We start from the raw sequence: 10972 nt of genomic DNA, 5'->3' as shown, positions 1-10972 counted from the left end.
GGGTCTATTCACATCTATCGTTTCCACTTTTGCTTTTAGTTTGCTTTGTTACTTTGTTGCTTTCAGTTCTGACTTGGCAAACAATCTATAAGGGATTGACAACCCCTTCATAGCGTTGGTAGCAAGCTTTTTGTGTTTGTGCAGGCTCTTTGATACTCCTTCACTGGATCGATACCTTGGTTCTCAAACTGAGGGGAATACTTACCACCGCTATGCTACATCACCCTTTCCCCTTCGAGGGAACACCAACGCAAGGCTCCAAGGCCACGGGGGAAATCCTTTGCATATTTTCCTAGGAAGTCCCTTAAGGCGTAGCCGTAGCAGAAGGATTCCTGGTGCCGTCGACACACCTATTTCTGGCGCCATTGGAAGGTCTTTTGTTGAAGTAGCAACAACCAATGTGTCTGCTGCCAGAAGAAGGGCGCCGTCCAAGTACAGCCAAGCGTCCGGGATGCCGCCGACGAATGAGGCAGACTCGGTGTCTCTGTGCCTGGATCCTGTGAAGTTGCTGCTACGTGGCCGTGCAGCCGCGGTGGCCGCAGTGGACGTCGGCCTCCCCGCAGAGGCCGTGTGCCATTTAAACAAGGTGTTCGATGCGCACCGCGGTGGCGTGCTCACTCTCCTTCACCATGGTGTGCCTCGTGAGCCGCGCCGCGACATTCCGTGCGTCTCGGAGGCCGGCCAACGCCATCACCTACTGAACCGCGTGCTCGCGCTCGAACCGGCGTTCATCTCGACACTACATGCACACCAAACTGCTCGAGTCTGTGGGCGCGATCCCCGAGAGCCCCCGCTACCTGGACCACCTGAAGCTCCTCTACCACACGACGCACTACCACGAGATGCTATCGGGTCTGAGCCGGCGGCCGCAGGGCAGCGTCCGCCAGAGTGAGATCACCGGTGCACACCGCGAGCTCGTGGCCTACGTCCAGCAGCTTCGCACTCGCGTGGTTGCCGGCGACGGGTGCAACATGGACTACTATGCCCTCCTTGGCGTGTGGCGCGGCTAAACGCGGTTGAAGGTGGTGCATGGGCAGCTGAAGCCAGACCGGTCGCGTCGTTCGCATAGCGGCTGGAGCTCGTGGACGAGCACCGCAACCCGTTCGTCGTGCGTGACCAGGCCCGCATGTCGGCCCTCTTCCTCTACCGGGTGTTGCAGAAGGGATACTCGCAGATCATGTCTTCCATGCTAGACGAGGAGGGGTGTGACGACTGAAGAACCCTAGAGGATGGGGATCAGCCGCACAGGAAGGAATCAGGTTAGGTGAGGAGAGAGAAGAGGAGGGAGAGACGAAAAGAGGAGAGATTAGGTTTAGTGATATCTCATTCCATAACCAGTTTACACATACACGGTGGGTTAAGTACCCATTTAATAGGCCAAACGCGGCCCACAGACTCACGGGCTTAGCCCACACACTAACAACCCAGCTCCTCTCTCCTCACCTATTACATGTCCACTGATGCACTAGTATCACGTGTGACAATTGCCCCTCCTTGAAAGGCTGCCTCATCTGTCTAGCAAGTTGCCGTCGGGTAGCGATGCAGCAGGACGTCGTAGTCTTCCCAAGTTGCCAACTCTGGGGATAGAGAAGTCCACTGAACACGCACCTGAACGATTGAATTGTTGTCCTTCTTGACCATCCGTCGATCCAGAATGGCCACATGTTGTAGTGGAGCTGCTGTGAGGTCTGGTGCTCGAGGTAGTTCAGAGAAGACCGGTGAGTAATCTGGTGTGAAGGGCTTCAGCTGTGACACAAGAAAGACCGGGTGGATGCGGGTGTCGACTGCAATTGAAGCTTATAGGCCATACTGCCAATGCCTGGCAAGACCAGAAATGGCCCAAAGAACTTGTAGGCCAGCTTTGGACAGGGGCGGTTGGCCACCGTTGACTGTGCGTATGGCTGCAACTTGAGTAAGACTTGTTCCCCCTCCTCAAACATGCGCTTGGTCCGATGCTTGTCAGCCTTCTATTTGAACCGGTTCTAAGCACGTGCCAGCTGTGCTCGGAGTGCGTCAGTACGGGTGGCCTAGTCCAGGTCTGCTTTTGCCTCCTCCGGCATGTTAGCAGCGAGTGTTGGTAACCCCGTGAGATTGCCTCCTTCCCATACAGAGCTTGAAAGGGGGAGGTGTTCAACGAGCCATGGTGAGTAGTATTGTACCAGAATTCCGTCGTTGACAGCCACTTGCGCCAGTTGGATGGTGTGTCATGGACGGCGCAGTGCAAGTACATCTCCACGCAGTGGTTCACCTGCTCGCTCTGGCCATATGTCTAGGGGTGGTACGCCGTAGAGTAACTCATCTTGGTGCCGACGGCGTCGAGGATGGCGTGCTACATGTTGTTGGTGAAGATGCGATCACGGTTGGAGATGATGGAATGAGGAACACCGTGCAGCTTGATGATGTTATCCTAGAAGGCGCGTGCCACTGAGCCAGACGTGAAGGGGTGACGAAGAGGCACAAAGTGTGCATACTTGGTGAAGCGGTCGACGATGACCATGATGACTTCATAGCCCTCGAACGCCGACAGTCCTTCAATGAAGTCCATGCTGAGGTCCTGCCATGGCACAGTGGGAACATGAAATGGCTGGAGTAGGCCTGGTGACTTGATGTGTTCATGCTTGGCATGCTGGCAGACTTCACACTAGCGCAAGAACTCCTCCACCGCTTGCTTGATACCATGCCAGGCGAAGTGCTTCTTGACGCACTGATAAGTTGCAGTGACGCCTGAATGCCCCCCCCCACCACGCTCGCATGGAAGGCGCTGATCAGCTTGGTGTGCAGGGCCGAATTGGCGCCAATCCAGAGATTGTCATGGAAGCGGATGACGCCTTGTCGAAGCTCATAGCCTTGCTCGTCAGGGCTGGAGATAGCTAGTCATAGGAGGAGGTCTTGGGCGTCCACATCAGTCTCATAAGAGTTGGCCACCTCTTGCAGCAACTTTAGTTGGCATGTTGACAGTGCATCGAGAGCGAGGAGGTGGCCGACGCGCGAAAAGGCATCTGTTGTGTCGTTCTCGACACCTCGTCGGTACTTGAAGGAAAACTAGAGTTCGACTAGCTTGGACATGGCCTTGCGTTGTAGCTCTGTGTCCAGTTGCTGCTCGCCCAAGCTGCACAAGCTCTTGTGGTCGGTAACAATGACGAACAGAGCACGCTGGAGATACGGGCGCCACTTCTCGACGGCCATGATAACATCGAGGAACTCCTTCACGTAGATGGAGAGGTGCTAGTTGCGCACCCCCAAGGCCTTGCTGAGGTAGGCCATGGGGTGGCCATCTTGGACGAGCACTGATTGCAATCCCCAGCAACGGCGCTAGAAAAATGCTTGATGTCAACTGTTCTTCCCCGACAACGGCGCCAGAAAAATGCTGCTAGCACTCTCCGGCAATCGAAACTAGAAGAATGTTATTGACGGCCACCAGCGCGTGGGATCGTAGCAGTTTTCGAGGGTAGAGTATTCAACCCAAATTTGTTGGTTCGCCAAAAAGGAGGTGAGAGAATACTCCCGAGTATTAGCAGCTGAGTTTATCAGATTCAACCACACCTGAAAGATTAGTATCTGCAAGCAAAGTAGTATGATAACAACGGTGTCAGAAACGATCTGTTGACGGCAGACTATTCCTAATTGTCGTATCAATGGCGCCAAGTTGCCTCGTTGACGAAAATTGTTAGTTCCCATCAACAACCAACGATCAAGATTGTAGCAGGTAGCAGCAATGTAACGAGCAATAGCAGCGGCAAGGAACAGTAGTAGTGACAACAGTAGCAAGTAGCAACAGTAGCAAGCGATAGTAGTAGCAACAGTAGCAACAGAGCAAGACAAGTAACGGCAGTAGCAACAGTAGCAGCAGAGCAAGACAAGTAACGGCAGTAGCAACAGTAGTAGCAGCAGCAGTAGGACAAACTCGTAGGCAATGGGTCAGTGATTTGTTTGGATGATATTCATCATGCAACAGCTATAACAAGGAGAGATATGTGGCTAGCTCTTGTTCGTCAATGTGATGTAGGCATGCATTCCGTGTGTTGTCATACGTGCTTAGGGAAAAGAACTTGCATGACATCTATTGTCCATCCCTCCCATGGCAGCGGGGTCCAAAAGGAAACTACGGGATATTAAGGTTCTCCTTTTAATAAAGAACCGGACCAACGCATTAGCACTTGGTGAACACATGAACTCCTCAAACTATGGTCATCATCGGGAGTGGTTCCGGTTATTGTCACTCCGAGGTTGCCGGATCATAACACATAGCAGGTAACTACAACTTGTAAGATCGGATCTAAAACACACATATATTGGTGACAACATAATAATTTAAGATCTGAAATCATGGCAGTCGGGCGCTAGTGACAAGCATTAAGCATGGAAAAGTAGTAGCAACATCAATCTCAGAACATAGTGGATACTAGGGATCAATCCCCATCAAAACTAACTCGATTACATGATAGATCTCATCCTACTCATCACCGCCCAGCGAGCCTACGAATAGATTACTCACGAACGACGAAGAGCTTCATGGAATTGGAGAGGGAAGAAGGTTGATGATGACGATGGTGACGATTTCCCCTCTCCGGAGCCCAAGACGGACTCCAGATCTGCCCTCCAGATGAGGAACAGGTTGTGGCGGCGCCTCCGTATCGTAAACGCGACAAAAACTTCTCTTATTATTTTTTCTGGGACGAAAGGGAACTTATAGACCTCAGGTTGGGGCGACAGAGCCGTGTGGGCCCCACAAGCCTGCTCACCGCCACCAGGGGGGTGGTGGCGGAGCCAGGGCTTGTGGCCCACTGGCCCACCCCCTCAGGTGGAACTTGGCGCAGATATTTTTCATATTTTCCAAAACTGCTCCCCGTAGATTTTCACGACGTTTGGAGAACTTTGATTTCTGTACAAAAATAACACCAAGGCAATTCTGCTGAAAACAGCGTCAGTCCAGGTTAGTTCCATTCAAATCATGCAAATTAGAGTCCAAAATAAGGGCAAAAGAGTTTGGAAAAGTAGATACAATGGAGACGTATCACTCCCCCAAGCTTAAAACCTTGCTTGTCCTCAAGCAACTCAGTTGACAAACTGAGAGAGAAAGAAAAACTTTGACAAACTCTGTTTGATCTTGTTGATGCAACTATGTCTAACTCATAACCAGAATGTCAGCAAGATCACAAGTTAACCACATAAGCAAATGACACAAAGGTCTCACGGTAAACTAATATCAATGGCATAATCAGCTAACGAGCAAATAATAATGAGTTTCAAATACCAACACTTCAATCAAAACAAGCATGAAGCAATATGAATAGATGGTATCTCGCTAGCTCTTTCTGAGACCGCAAAACATAAATGCAGAGCACTTTCAAAGATCAGGGGCTGACTAAACATTGTAATTCATAGCAACGAAGATCCAGTCATAGTCATACTCAATATCAATCAAAAGCAAAGCATAAAAATGACAAAGGTGCTCTCTAATTGGTGCTTATATAAGAGGAGGATGACTCAACAGGAAAATAAATATACAGACCCTTCGCAGAGGGAAGCATTGATTTGCAGAGGTGCCAGAGCTCAAGCTTTGAAAACAGAGATAATAATTTTGGGTGGCATGCTTTCATTATCAACGCAATGACCAAGAGTTCTCAATATCTTCCATGCTACTCATGCTATAGGCGGTTCCCAAACAGAAAAGTAAAGTTTTAACTCCCCCACCACCAATCAATCACACTCCACGGCTAGCTGAATCCTCGGGTACCGTCCATACTAACATCAATCCGGGGGAGTCTTGTTTTACAGTTATGTTTTCGATTTAAGCGTGGAACTGGGCATTCCAATTACTGGCCCCTTTCTCGTGAATGACAGTCAATAAACACATGTCGAGGATAACACTCCTAGCATGGAATATACCAATAGCCCCCTGTCACCACATGAGCGGTTCGGGCATGCAAAACAGATTATTTCTTGAAGGTTTAGAGAGTGGCACATGCAAATTTACTTGGAACGGCAGGTAGATACTGCAAATAGGTAGGTATGGTGTACTCTCAAGGAAAAACTTTTGGGTTTATGGAAGTGGATGCACAAGCAGTATTCCGCTTAGTACAAGATAAGGCTAGCAAAAGACTGGGAAGCGACCAACTAGAGAGCGACAACAGTCATCAAGATGCAATGAGTTTGACTAACATTGAATGCAAGCATGAACAGGATATAAATCACCATCAACACGAACATCATAGAGGCTATGTTGCTTTTGTTTCAACTACATGCATGAACATGCGCCAAGTCAAGCCACTTGAAACATTCAAAGGAGAATACCATCCTATCATACTACATCATAGTCATCTCAAAATCTATGTTGACATTCAAGACAAACCATTATAAGCTCTCAACTAAATAAGCATGGCATCAGAAACTATGATCTCTAAGATGTCATTGCAAACATGGTTCTCTCACAACAAAGCTAAATCTGGGTCGACAAGCTAGTCATATTTACAAAAACAAAATAGATAGAGTTCATACCAGCTTTTCAGTCTCAGTCACTTCATCATATATCATCATTGTTGCCTTTCATTTGCGCGATCGAACGATGTGAACAATAATAAGCACATTGGACTAAGCTGAATCTGCACGCAAACACAAAGGAGAAGGAAAAGTAATATGGCTCTTTGAAAGCTAAACATGTATGCATGCAAGAACCAATAAACATTGTAACCAATATCTTCTACCTTGACCCAAAGAAAAAGAAAACTATTTACACGGGAAAACTCCCAACAAGCAAAAGAAGAAAGAAAAATATTTTTGGGTTTTCTCAAAAGGACACAAAACAGGAAAATAAGAAAACAAAAATAAACTATCATGGATAATACAGTGGCAAAGTGTAAACACCGGCTAACAAAGTGAAAGCATAAGCATGAATGTAAAGTCGGTGAGAACACGTACTCCCCCAAGCTTAGGCTTTTGTCCTAGCTTGGTCTACTCCCATGGATGGTCCTGGCGAAACCCAAAGTCATAATGGGTGTTATACGGGAGTGCTGCAGCCACTGCCTGAATAGCTGCCTCACGAAGTCGAGCAGCCGTCGCCTCCCTCTCACACTCCTCTGCCTCTCCTATGGTTATGTAGTATCTTCGTTTTACCTGAAAGTCAAAGAAAGCAGGAGCAGGAAGGGTAATATGGAAAACACACTGCCGGTTAAATATCAAGCGGTATAGGCCATGATCTCTCTCAAGGAACTGGTAGCGTGTTAGAGCGACACGATCAAGGTAGGCTGTACGGAGTGGAGGGTCTTCTGGACGGATGGATACTCCAAGAAAATTTGCTAAGCGTGTAACATAAACTCCACCAAAAAAATCCCCCTCACTGGCATTTTTATTCAGCCTCCTTGCTATTATAGCTCCCATATTGAAGCTCCTGTCACCTGTTACTGCGCTCTTAAGGATACTAAGGTCGGAAGCGCATAGGTGACAATGTGCACCCTTCCCGTTAATGCACCTACCTATGAAGAGGGCAAGGTAGTGCAAGGCAGGGAAATGGATGCTTCCTATGGTGGCTTGCATGATATCTCTGGTTTCTCCAACAGTTATACTGGAGACAAAGTCTCTGACCGAAGACTTAGAAGGATCATTAATACTGCCCCCATCGGGTATCTTGCAAATCCTATTGAAATCCTCCAAATCCAGTGTATAGGATTTATCGTACAAATCAAACAGTATGGATGAGTCACGACCAACTGAAAATTTAAATCTACGCACGAAAGAGGTAGTGAGCGTAGCATACTGTTCACATTTATCTGAGAGGAATTCTTCTAACCCGACATTGCGGACAAGTGTATAAAACTCATCCTTGAAACCTACTTCGATCATGAACTCATCGGAAGGCCATTCACATGGTTGTACCGGTGCGTCCCTTAGTTGAAAAGGTTTGGGCTCCCGAAAAGAGAGATGAGGACCCTTCTTACTTGAGGAACCACCATGAAACTTTCTCCTGAACATAATTTCCTTTTGCTGAAATTTTTGAAGTTCAAGAGAAAAGTGAATGAAGATCCACCACACCTTGTAGCAACTACTCCTGCTAGTGTCTAGAGACCGTATCACGCGCTAAAACTACTTGGAACCAGCTAGAATCAACATTTCTAGCTCAAGAACAGGGTCACCAAGGTAGCAAGAATACGCGAAGGATAAAGCACTAGAGAAAAAACTAATTGGACCAATGGAGGAGTCACTTACCAAGGAGTAATTTCCCCAAAACAGTTCGGAGAATGGTGCCTTGAGAAAGGAGATCGAAAATCACATCCAAATGAGCAAGAACACGGGTTTGAGCTGCAAAACAATTTTTTCTGGAGGTGGAAGAAGAGGCTGAGAGCTGGAATGAGTGGAGGGGGTGCCTGTGGGCCCCACAAGCTTGCACTCTGCCACCACGGGGGTAGGTGGCGGTGGCAGGGCTTGTGGCCCACTGGTCTGGGCCCTAGGCCAGCTCTCGGGCCTAGAAATTTTCAAAAATTCCAGAAAAAAAATCATACTAAATTTTCAGGACCATCGGAGAACTTTTATTTTCGTGGTATTTTTCTCCGGGACGCTAAAACAGAAAACAGGAAAAGCTAAACTAATTCTATCATTTTTCTTCTAAGCAACAGAAAAGGAAAGCTCAAAACAGAGGTATGTGACCCCTTGATTCATCCGTTTCATGGTCATCAAAAGAAATCCGTCAATGGGATTGATCAAGTCCTTATGACAAAACTTTCTTGAATCGCAAGAGAGAACGGAGAATTTTCGAATAGCCACTAATTCACCTCAATGGGGATATATATCTCCCCAACAAGCAAATCATACTTCATCTTGACACGAGGAATAGGGCATTCAAAGCTCCCAATGAGAATCGATGAAGTCTTTTCGATAGCATTGATGCAATGTACTTGATATCGTTTCTTCGGAAAGTGCACGGTGTGCTCATTACCGTTGACATGGAAAGTGACATTGCCTTTGTTGCAATCTGTAACAGCCCCTGCAGTGTTTAAAAGGGGTATTCCATGGATGACAGCCATGGCATCGTCCTCGGGAATATCCAAGATAACAAAGTCTGTTAAGATAGTGGTGTTAGCAACCACAACAGGCACATCCTTGCAAATGCTGATAGGGAAAGAAGTTGATTTGTCGGCCATTTGCAGAGAAATTTCAGTGGGTGTCAACTTATCCAATTCAAGTCTGCGATAAAGAGAAAGCGGCATAACACTAACACCGTCTCCAAGGTCACATAAGGCAGTTCTTACGTAGTTTCCTTTAATGGAGCAAGGTATAGTGGGCACTCCGGGATCACCAAGTTTCTTAGGAGTTCCACCTTTGAAAGTGTAATTGGCAAGCATGGTGGAGATCTCAAGATCTGGTATCTTCCGTTTATTAGTCACGATATCTTTCATGTACTTGGCATACGGAGACATCTTGAGCATATCAGTTAACCGCATCTGCAGAAAGATGGGTCTTACCATCTCAACGAAGCGCTCAAAATCCTCATCATCCTTTTTCTTGGATGGCTTAGGAGGAAAGGGCATAGGTCTCTGAACCCATGGCTCCCTTTCTTTACCATGCTTCCTAGCAGTGCAGTCATTCTTATCATATTTCTTAGGCTGTGGGTTATCAGGATTAACCATAGGTTCAATCTCCGAATCCTCATCATTGCTAGGTTGAGCATTATTATGAACATCACTGTCCATATTTTCACCAGGTTCATGTTCATCACCAGATTGTGTTTCTGCATCAGACGTAGAAATATCATTAGGTTCTTCAGGTGTGACAGTATTTGGTGAACTGTCGTGTAGGTTTCTATCATCCTTCTTCTTCTCCTTAGGATGACTAGATGTACCAGCATTGATTCCTTGAGAATCTTGATCAATTCTCTTAGGATGACCTTCGGGATACAAAGGTTCCTGAGTCATTTTGCCTCCTCTAGTAATGACTCTGACAGAGTTGTCATTTAATTCCTTGAGCAGGTCATTCTGAGATTTAAGTACTTTTTCTACCTGAGTAGTAATCACAGATGCATGTTTACTCAGAAGCTTTAGATCGTTGACATTTCTGTCTACACAAGCACTTAAATGGCTAAACATACGAGTACTTTGTTCCAAATGTCTGCTAACATAATCATTGAAACTCTGTTGTTTGGCAACAAAGTTGTCAAATTCATCAAAGCATTGGCTAGCAGGTTTGTCAAAAGGAATATCACTCTCATCAAACCTAAGCAGAGAATTTACTTCTACTACCTGTATCGGGTTATCGAGACCATGGATCTCTTCGATAGGTGGTAGATTTTTGACATCTTCAGATCTAATGCCTTTCTCTTGCATAGATTTCTTGGCTTCTTGCATATCTTCGGGACTGAGGAATAGAATACCTCTTTTCTTAGGAGTTGGCTTAGGAGGTGGTTCAGGAATAGTCCAAGCATTATCGTTGATCAAGATGTTATTCAGTAGAGTCTCAGCTTGTTCTACAGTTCATTCCCTAAAAACACAACCGCACAACTATCTAGGTGGTCTCTAGAGGCATCGGTAAGTCCGTTATAGAGGATATCAAGTATCTCGTTCTTCTTAAGAGGGTGATCAGGCAAACCATTCTGTAGATGGACGAGCCTCCCCCAAGCTTGTGGAAGACTCTCTTCTTGGAGTTGAGCAAAGTTGTATATTTCCTGCAAGGCAGCTTGCTTCTTATGGGCAGGGAAATATTTCTCACAGAAGTAATAGACCATCTCGTGGGGACTACGCACACATCCAGGAGCAAGAGAGGTGAACCAAGCTTTAGCATCATCCTTTAGAGAGAAAGGAAACAGCTTAAGGATATAGTAGTGCCGGATCTTCTCCTCATTAGTTGAAAGGGTGGCTATATCGTGTAGTTTGGCAAGATGGGCTACGACCGTCTCAGATTCATAACCGTGAAAAGGACTAGATTCGACTAGAGAGATTATCTCAGGATCGACAGAGAATTCATAATCCTTATCGGTGACAAAGAT

The 10972-nt window shown here is 46.7% G+C and overlaps 1 pseudogene; it reads left to right on the top strand.

Moving 5' to 3' along the window:
* Positions 1 to 451: 451 nt before the first annotated feature.
* Positions 452 to 1216, top strand: LOC123450240 (annotated as a pseudogene).
* The last annotated feature ends 9756 nt before the right edge of the window (positions 1217 to 10972 follow it).

The sequence above is a fragment of the Hordeum vulgare genome, chromosome 4H, assembly GCF_904849725.1.
Source record: "Hordeum vulgare subsp. vulgare chromosome 4H, MorexV3_pseudomolecules_assembly, whole genome shotgun sequence".
Taxonomy (NCBI): domain Eukaryota; kingdom Viridiplantae; phylum Streptophyta; class Magnoliopsida; order Poales; family Poaceae; genus Hordeum; species Hordeum vulgare.
This window is presented reverse-complemented; position numbering and strand designations above follow the sequence as displayed.